The 9,572-nt window shown below is 44.1% G+C and overlaps 1 long non-coding RNA gene across 1 annotated transcript; it reads right to left on the bottom strand.

Moving 5' to 3' along the window:
- Positions 1-6,938: 6,938 nt before the first annotated feature.
- Positions 6,939-9,572, bottom strand: LOC134480148 (uncharacterized). Its single transcript, XR_015627558.1, has 4 exons — positions 9,473-9,572; positions 9,037-9,193; positions 7,993-8,252; positions 6,939-7,698 (listed from the first exon to the last, which is right to left on the bottom strand). It is a non-coding gene; the product is annotated as an uncharacterized LOC134480148 (long non-coding RNA).

Raw genomic sequence — 9,572 nt, 5'->3', positions numbered from 1 at the left:
AAAAAAAAATAGAACATTTAATCGAAGCTGCCTTACAGGTTCAGAGGTTCAGTCCATTATCTTCAAGGCAGGAACATGGCAGCATCCAGGCAGGCCTGGTGCAGGAGGAGCGGAGAGTTCTACATCTTCATCTGAAGGCTGCTAGTAGAAGACTAACTTCCAGGCAGCTAAGATAATGGTCTTAAAGCCCACACCCACAGTATTACACCTACCCCAAAGGGCCATACCTACTCTAATAGGGTGCATACCTTCTTCTGGTGCCACTCCCTGGGCCAAGCATATACTTGGTGCTGGTTTCTTTTTAATCACTCCTAATTTATTAGCTCCAGCTAGCCAGCACCAATTGTCCCAGTCAATCCTCATACTCTTGACTCTAAAGCCAGAGCCCCATGGCCAAAGCTGCAAAGTTTTGCTGCTTGCTAAGGCTGGAAGTGGTCCCCTTGTTCTAGACACCAGCTTTCTGTTTTCCAGATCCTTCACTGCCTAAGCTTAGCTGTCCTGATAGATCTGCATGCATCTGTCTCCAGACTGCTAGGACTGAAGGTGTGTACCACTTTGCCTGGACCTCAGCTTTTCTTTACCATTTCACAAGATCTTTATAAGGTCTGCATTGTAGTTCATTCCAGATATAGTCAAGTTGACAACCAAGAATAGCCATCACAATCCATCCTTTGTCAATTTGACACAATCCTGTCTCTAAGTCCAAATGAAAACAATAACAATAACCGGTTAGGTAACATTAGCACATAACATGCTATAACTATCCCTTGTTCAACTACAAATGCATAAACAATAAGCTTAGCTGGGTGGGACGTTGCCCTGAGGCGATCACTCTCTTAATCTGTTTATCTCCTTGAACATGGGATTTAGCTTGAATTTCCTGATTCCTCTTTACTCTTTCTTTGAGCCATACTGAAAGAGCCAGAGTTGGGCTTGCTTTTGCGTTGATCACTACTTCTATGAGTCTCATTCAAGGGGTCCCAGTAGAGGTCCAACTTGAAACTCACATTTGGTGCGTTAGCCAGGAACCTCACCTCTTGTGGGGGACCCACAGGAGGTCAGTGAATCAGAGGAAATGGCTTGAGCAGGTACCGTGATTGTCTGTGTCTCCTCTGTATTGTCTTTGTGTTTGTGTGCCGGCTTTGCCTTCCGTTTGTGCTTACGAGCATCAGGAAGGCTCCGAGAGCCGACTCTGGATCCAGTGTGAGCTGGTCGAGTCACCAGGTTTTGCAGACTCTGGATCCAGTGTGAGCTGGAGTCATCAGGTAATCTGTCTGTTCCACCCACAGAAGGGGTGAGCGGTCTCTCTGTGTGTTAATTGTTCTTCTTTGTGCTCTTGGACTTGGACTGATGAATTTTTGGACATGGGAAAGAAATTTTCTACCACCCCTCTGGGTCTGGTCCTGGAGCATTGGGATGAGGTCCAGAGATGTGCACACAACTTGTCAGTAGACATAAAGAAAAACTCCAGACCCAGTGCACGTCTGAGTGGCCAGCTTTGGGGTCAATAGGTCCCAGGAAGGGACATTTGACCTCCCCATAACCATGGCAGTCAAGCATAAGATCCTGGGGTTGGATCTGGATCTGCCGGTCACTCAGATTAGGTCCCCCATATAACTGTCTGGAGAGAGCCTTTAACTAACACCTTGCTTGGGTCGGTCCTTTTCTCCCTAGTAGGGTTCTAACTTTCAAGACTGCCTGAGCATGTTTAGAGCACCTAAGGTAATTAGATCAGATAATGGGCCTGCCTTTGTATCTCAGGTACGTCAGGGGCTTGCTAAGGTCTCGGGGACTAATTGGAAACATCATTGTTCATATTGTCCCCAGAGTTTAGGACAGGTAGAAAGGAGGAGTAGAACTTTAAAAGAGGGGATGACCAGAGGGACATGCCCCCACCAGCCTGCCATGCTGATCTGGAGCGTGACTTCGACCCTCAGGGAGATGAAGTGACCAGTGACCAAGAATCATTCCCTTACACATGGTGACCAATGCTTGCCTTTGATCTGTGTCAATTGGCTGCAGGACAAGACTCTTAGGATATACCCACAGCTGACAGGACTAGGTTAGATGGTCTTCTTGTACTCAAACACACCAAGAACAGTCCGGGGGCTGGGAGATTGGGGACTTGGCTGTGGCTGACCCAACACCTGGTGCCACCTGCATAATACCCCAGTCTATATCTGTCCCCCTGAGACAAGCCTACCAGAAGAGACCAGCACAGGTGTGTGTGTGGGGAGGAGCTGACTCCTTCTACTGCAGCAGTTGGAGATCTGAGACTACTAGAGATATTTATTGGGACCCATCCTCCTCCTGGAACCTGATTACAGTCAGGAGGAACCTAACCAGAGCTACAAACTACAAATCAGATCTAACAACATCTCCCTGTCAATCCAGGGCATGCAACTCCCCATGTGTAGACATCACTGAACCGGGGAAGCAGACAGTAGTAGCTGGCTGAAGGGGAAAACCTGGGGGCTTAGACTCTATACACATGGGTAGGTCGATGTTCACTATCCAGCTCAGGATAGAAGTTCCCACTGCTTCGGTGGGACCCAACAAAGAAATGGCCATTGTAGCCCAAAGGTGGTTAGCTAACCGAGGATGCAGATTTCCAAAGCCTCGATGCCCAGAGGCTTCATCCCTTCTCTACCCTTTCCACCTTGCTCCCTTAGGTCTCTATTAAGGTAAGAACATCGGAACATGCATAGATCTGGGTTCAGATCTAACCTACAATCCAGGCGTAGTGGCTTAGACCTGTAAGCCAGGCCTCTGGTAAGAGAGATACATAAAGAAAGATGGATTCCTCCCAGACTGGTGTGGTCCTTAAAGGCCAACTTGGGCAACTTATTGAGAGCATGTCTCAGAAAACAGGGGGAGGTAGACAGTTTGGTAGTAAGGCACTTAACTGTGTGTTGTGAGGCCCTGGGTTTCCTTCTCCATCACAGCTCCATGTAACCCCAGAGCACCCAATTTTCCCTCTTGAGGCTGAGCTTATCAGTTCCTCTCTACAACTATGTTGAGCAAGAATAAACAATCACCTCTGAAGTCCATGGCTCTAATACCAGCCAGCCCCTCCTTGTGGGAACTTCAAAACCAGAAGAGGTAGGAAGGGTAGCACTGGTCACTGCCAGAAAAGGGAAGTTGCAAACCAGGAAGGGTCTATGGTAGATGAATCCCACACAGCCCGCCTTCTGGGCCGGGAAGGTACATGGTTAGAAAGGCTGTGTATACACTAGGATGAGAGGTGCCTTGAAGAAGTTGGAGAGATGGGGCTGGTGGTCTCCAGTGTCTGTGGATCAACAGGAACTAATGGTCTGAGGGATGAGGATCTGTGGAAGGAAGAGACATCTATGAACTGTGATAGAAAAGCTGGGCATCCTAGAAAGGAGTTCAGTAACCAAGGGAAGGGATGAATACCCGAGGGAGGAGGCCAGGGCCTGAGAACTGGGGTGAGAATCTGAGAGAAGAGGCACAAAGGCTGAAAAAAATGAAACTGATGCCTGGGCCTGATGAAAGAGATTGTATCCTAGGAAGTGCATGCCCTTTGGCTACTGTGAGCTCAGTATAAGACTTACATGGGAATGGGTAAGACACAGGATGTGAGCTAGAGAGCCCCAAGGATCCAGATGCCTCTCAGTTTCAATCCTGTCTTCACATATGGCTTCCAAGCAGTAGTGTCCTTATAGATTATTAAAAAAGACAAGAAAGATGACAGGAAGCCAGAAAAGGAAGCAGAGCTCCCAACCACTTCTGGCATCTTTGGTCTCAACCCATGACTGGGCCAATCCCATCTCTGGCTCCTGACCAAAGATGAGTTGAGGTCGCAATGTCTCATCTGCCTGGACAGCTTTTATCTCCTACCGTCACCATTCTCTGCTATGAAAGGCAAACCTAACTGCATCTAGGGGAGTTAGACAAGGACTCAGCTTTTGCTGAGTGGAGTCATCAGGAATGTCAGTTCCAATTGGGCCTATCCAGGGGACCTAAACATCTGTACCATTTATACATTAACAGCCTGGTGAAGTAAGGAAAGGATGTTTTTGGTGCCTGAATAGAGACATCGGAGGAAAGGGACAAAGGCAAGAGAAGAGTCAGGGAGAAGTGACATTGGACCTCTGGGAACAGAGGAGATGACCATTGTGCCAAGAACAGCTACGGCTTCATGCAGAAGCTTAGCATTATGAGCCTGGGGGAGAGAACTACACTAAACTGCCCAAGACCCCAGAATCTAGCAGAGAAACAAGTGACCTAAACACAGGCTGTCTGAATCCTCAAATACCAGAAAGAAAGGAAACAGAAACCTCAACCCAGCAATGAATTGGATTGTTGGGGTTGGGGATTTAGCTCAGTGATAGAGCACTTGCCTAGCAAACGCAAGGTCCTGGGTTCAGTCCCCAGCTCCAAAAAAAATGAAAAAAAAAAAAAAGAAATTGGATTGTTCAGTAAAGGTCAATGAGAAATTTCAAGGCACATATATGAACAGAACATGGGGGAATTCTAGAACTAAATAAAAACACCTAAGTGCCAAATTATGGATGTGGAAGAAAGAGAAGAAAACTATGATGAAGACATAAAAATATCTTCACTAAAATCATAGAATAAAATTTCCCAAACATAGAGAAAGAGATGGCTAGCCAGGTCTAAGACACCCATGGTGCACTAAATATACAAAACCAGAAAAGAAATTCTTCATGACATAAACATTTATTTAATGTATATGAGTGAGTACACTGTCGCTGTCTTCAGACACACCAGAAGAGGGCATCAGATCCCATTTCAGATGGTTGTGAGCCACCATGTGGTTGCTGGGAATTGAACTCAGGACCTCTGGAAGAGCAGTCAGTGCCCTTAACCACTGAGCCACCTCTCCAGCCCCATGACATAGTTAAAACATTATAAAAACAAAGAATAAAAGGGTACAGAAAATTGAAGTGGAAAAGATAGACACTTATCAAGGCAGGATATGAGAATAACACCTGATTACTCAACCTTTAAAGCCAGAGTGGCCCAGAGATGTGTACTTCAAGTTATGAAAGGCCAAAAGTATGAACTCAGGAAAACAACCCGTTAAAATGGAAGAAGAAATAAAACAAACTAGAAAAAGTTACGATTATAAGGCCGGTTCTATAGAAGCTAATGGAAGGAATGTTTCAATCTTGAGAGAACAATAAACAGACCCAAAAGGTGACAGAGAATAAGAGGAAGGGGTGACTGGGAGGAGGGCAGCGAGTGGGATGTAAAGTGAATAAGTAAATACATAAATATTTGAGGTCTCAAATTAATTTTAAAAATGCACTCAAAGTCCTTGTAAAAGAAGATTAAACAGCACACAAAAAAAGTAGATGGGAAAAAATAATGCGAATAAGGGCTGAAATCAATGAAACAGAAGTGAAGGAAAAGTACAAAGATTCAATGAAACAAATTTGGTTCTTTGAAAAGATCAATAAGTCTTTAGCTAAAAGGAAGAGAGGACCTAAATTCATAAAATTATAGATAACAGGGAGACATTACAACAGACACTGAGGAAATGTAGAGGGTCATGAAGACATACTTTAAAGAACTATATTCAATTAAACTGGAAAATATAAAGAACTGGATGAATTTTATAAAGAGTCACAAAAGAACCAGGAGAGTAGGTAAAACACTGATACACATAAAAATTTTTAAATTTTAAAAAAATAAAAAAAAATGAAATTTAGAGGCAAATGGGTGGAGTTTGAAACATTCATTCTTAATGATGTAGCCAAGACCTAGGAAATCAAACATGAAGTTTTCTCTCATTTGTGGACTTGAATTTTCAAATGTGTGTGTTCGGTTTGGTATAGCCAAATGGAGGTTAGGAAGTTTGTCAGTGGCCATGGGGGGATTTCAAGGAAGGGATGATGTAATGAAGTAGCATAAAGGGTTAAGGGGGAATAGTGGTATAGGAAGGATTCGTTTAATGTTGAGGGGATAGGAGGGTAGGGTAGTTGAGAGAATATAGGGAGAAAGAACTAACATTAAAGAAAGTTTTAAAAAAAATCACCTGGGAGGCTGGAGAGGTGGCTCAGCGGTTAAGAGGACCAACTGCTCTTCCAGAGGTCCTGAGTTCAATTCCCAGCAACCACATGGTGGCTCACAACCGTCTATAATGGGATCTGATGCCCTCTTCTGGTGTATCTGAAGACAGCTACAGTGTACTCATATAAGTGAAATAACTAAATGTATCTTTGAAATGCCAGAAGCTACACCAATAAAGTCTCACCAACATAATAAAAAAAATCACCTGGATATCAGCCATTGTCAAAGTCTGTATTGACATACACATATCAACCCTGCTGCACCCCTGAGACTCATGAGGGGGTTTCTCTCAATGCTGACCTCCTGTTTGCAGAACAGACTGGTTAGACTCTAACCGCTGAGTCTCCGTGTCTTCTCTGATCAAGAGGAGAGGTGACTTACCAGACTGGTATAAATGTTTGAGAAATGTCCTGTGGTTCTAAGGAATTCAGTTGACCTTGGAAGACATAGGCCAAAATAGCATTTGAGTTCTTTTCTCCTCCTTGTCAGAGGCCTTTAAGTCCAGCTCCCGAAAACCATACTTGGTCAATTACACTAGCATCACATAGTAAGTCATGTTTTAAATCTTAGATGTTGTGTGGCATTTACATAAAGGTAGAACTAGTTTAAATAGGAAACTAAACAATTTTAACCATCTTACTAAAAGATCTGAAAATGAATTACAATCATAGCATAAATAAGAACACGCACACCCACACGCACACACACACACACAGCTTCTGTTTGCTCAAAGTTCCCAGCCAAACGTCATTGTTACTTGGATTCATCAAGCTAAGGAATGTTGTGAAAAAATTGACAAAGAAAAGAAAATGGTCCTTTCCTCTTATGGTGTGAATTTTTTTCCCTTTTAATCCAGAAACAAGAAAAGGACATCAGAGTGGGAGCACTTAATTTATTTTGAAAGGTCATCCTTTGCTTCTTTTAAGTTCATAAAATAGGGGGCTGGGGATTTAGCTCAGTGGTAGAGCGCTTACCTAGGAAGCGCAAGGCCCTGGGTTCGGTCCCCAGCTCCGAAAAAGAAAAGAACCAAAAGAAAAAAAAAGTTCATAAAATAACGCAAATGTAGCAGATGGCACTGATGGTCAAGGGAAATCAATCATTTCCTGTGCCTAACTTGAGATCCTCCTGGCCAGACTTGAGGCTGTCTGGCTGCTTAAAAGCAGTCCTAACGAGTTTAATAAGCAAGCACCCTCTGAAGTGGAAACTTACATTTCTTCGGAGACTCAATTGTGTCATGTGATGTTTTTCTGGAAACTGTCTTAGGATAGGATGCTTTGCTGAAGCAGACACAGGAGAGGATGTTTTGCTGAGACCAGACATGTGGCCTTTTTTTCTGGAAGTTTCCTGAGAAAAGGGCCTGTGGCATTTTGCTGGAGTGGACGCTCGAGAGGACGTGATGTTTGGAAAGGGTATAAGTAGATCCCAACAGACAGTGGACAACAGTGGGGCATTGGCTCACCCAACCACTCTGTGCCGGTCTTCACTGGCCCTTGCTGATGCTGTGTTTTGCTGAACAAGCTGTGAGGTTGGTTCTCCTTGTCTTCTTTGCTGATCGTTGTTTGTCGTGATTTCATAGAGAAAAATGCACCAAAGAAACCATCGTGACATCCCGGCGGCTTCTTACTGCTTCCCCACAGACTGGAATCGCCCAAAAGAACCATTTCTAAACAGGCCGACATCCCCCTTTATACTACTAACCTTTCCTCCCCATTCATTACCTCTGTTGAGTGGTGGGCTAGAAAGTTTTTAAGAACCCATGTATTAAAGTAAGTTTTGAAAGATCTAAGCCTTTGGCCCTCCTCCATAAGGAAAAAAATTAAAGTTGTAAGACACTATAATATTATGGTTGATTTTTTTTCTTGCTGGGAATTTATTTTATATTTACTTCTTTTATGTTTTGCTAGCATGTAAGTATGTACGTGATATACATGCCTGCTTATCCCAGAGGTCGGAGAGAGTGTTGGGTACTCTGGTATTGGATGGTCTTTGATCAGCCATGGAAGTGCTGGAATTCAAATTAAGATCCTCTGCAGAGCAACAGGTGTTCTTACTGCTGAGCCATCTCTATAGTCCTGCCACAGGTCAGTTTTTATATTACAATTGATAATTGGGCCAGGTTCAAAATACAGATAAATATCACGTGTTTTTCAAGGTTAGGGTACGGCCATAGTTGAAGATACGTGGCTACTCATCTACAGAGCAAAAAGAAGATGGTTTAGACACCTCACAAAGCACTCGTGCCTCCTCGACAGACTGCCCTCTGGCAAGTCCCTTGTCCTTCATCCCCTGGAGTGGTTGAATTTACCAACCTAAGAGGGATTCTGTGTACACCGTGCTCCCGCACAAGTGACCACGAGTGGAGCCATTGGACTAGGCATGGTAACCTGGCTCTCACCCCACATCTTGATGACTTCCTTTTGCTTTTGCTGCTTTTTTCAGCAGCAGCATTCACTGCCTAGCACGGCAAGGAAGGATCAAGGCCCCAGAGTTAATGGGAATTGGAACAGCATGTTCAAACTGGTTCCAGACTCACCTTATTCAGTGAGGACTACGTTTTCTGGTTGAGTGTCAGTGTTGCTGTAAACTTATAAAAAATGGCTGTCTTTTATCCCCAACTGGGTCCGGCACCACTGTGCTCCAAGATATCTGGTAGATATCTTTATCTCAGTCAGCAAAGCCTCTCACCCACTCTGCTCCATGCCATATCACACTGCCAAAGGCTTCTCTTTGAGCCTGGCAACAATCTCTCTACCCATCTAGTTCCCAAGGCAGGCTGTCATCATGCCAGAAACACACATCCCAACTCTGTGGCGGGCCAGAGTCTCCAGCCACCACATACTCTCTTAAACTAAAATCACTACATGAAAGAACACATAACATAATAACCTCTGATCCGATTAATAAGGTATAATTTCCCACCTAAACATACAAACATACACCTGTGCACATCCATCCCTTAAGAATATTCATAACAACCTGTAAATACGCAGAGTGGAATCTTTATATCAGCCTCCATGTTCTCTCCACAGCTTCCTCCTCCTGTTCCAGTCTCCTCTTCCCTCAAAGTTTTCTCCCGCCCATCCTTCCTTCTCATCCAATGACAGGCCTCGTTCTATCTTGTACCTGCCTTCACCTGTGGAATGACATCATCCCACATGTCAGAGCCCGTGAATTGCCTTGGTTGATGGCTTTAACTTTTTTTTTTTTCCCCACAGAGAGGGTATTTTTGCCTTTTATCAGATATGACATTGATTTCCTTTCTGTAAGAATCTGGAATGACCAGAAGGAAACTCCAAAGAAAGGGAAGGGGGAGATATCCAGAGAGGGGCCTTGTCCAAATGCAAGATTTCAGTTTTATCGATCTTCTGTGATTTGAGACTGAATTGATTTAAACCGTCCTCTTAGCATTTACCATGGATTCCGGAGTTAGAAGCACAAGTTCCAGCATTCGGGATGCTCAGTGTGTGCCATCTCTGTGTGCTCTACGCCTTTGCTCTTTACAGCCTCTCATT

This window comes from Rattus norvegicus, chromosome 8 (assembly GCF_021556685.1).
Source record: "Rattus norvegicus strain SHRSP/BbbUtx chromosome 8, alternate assembly SHRSP_T2T, whole genome shotgun sequence".
Classification (NCBI taxonomy): domain Eukaryota; kingdom Metazoa; phylum Chordata; class Mammalia; order Rodentia; family Muridae; genus Rattus; species Rattus norvegicus.
The sequence above is the reverse complement of the archived record's forward strand: the minus strand, read 5'-3'. Positions and strand labels throughout refer to the sequence as shown.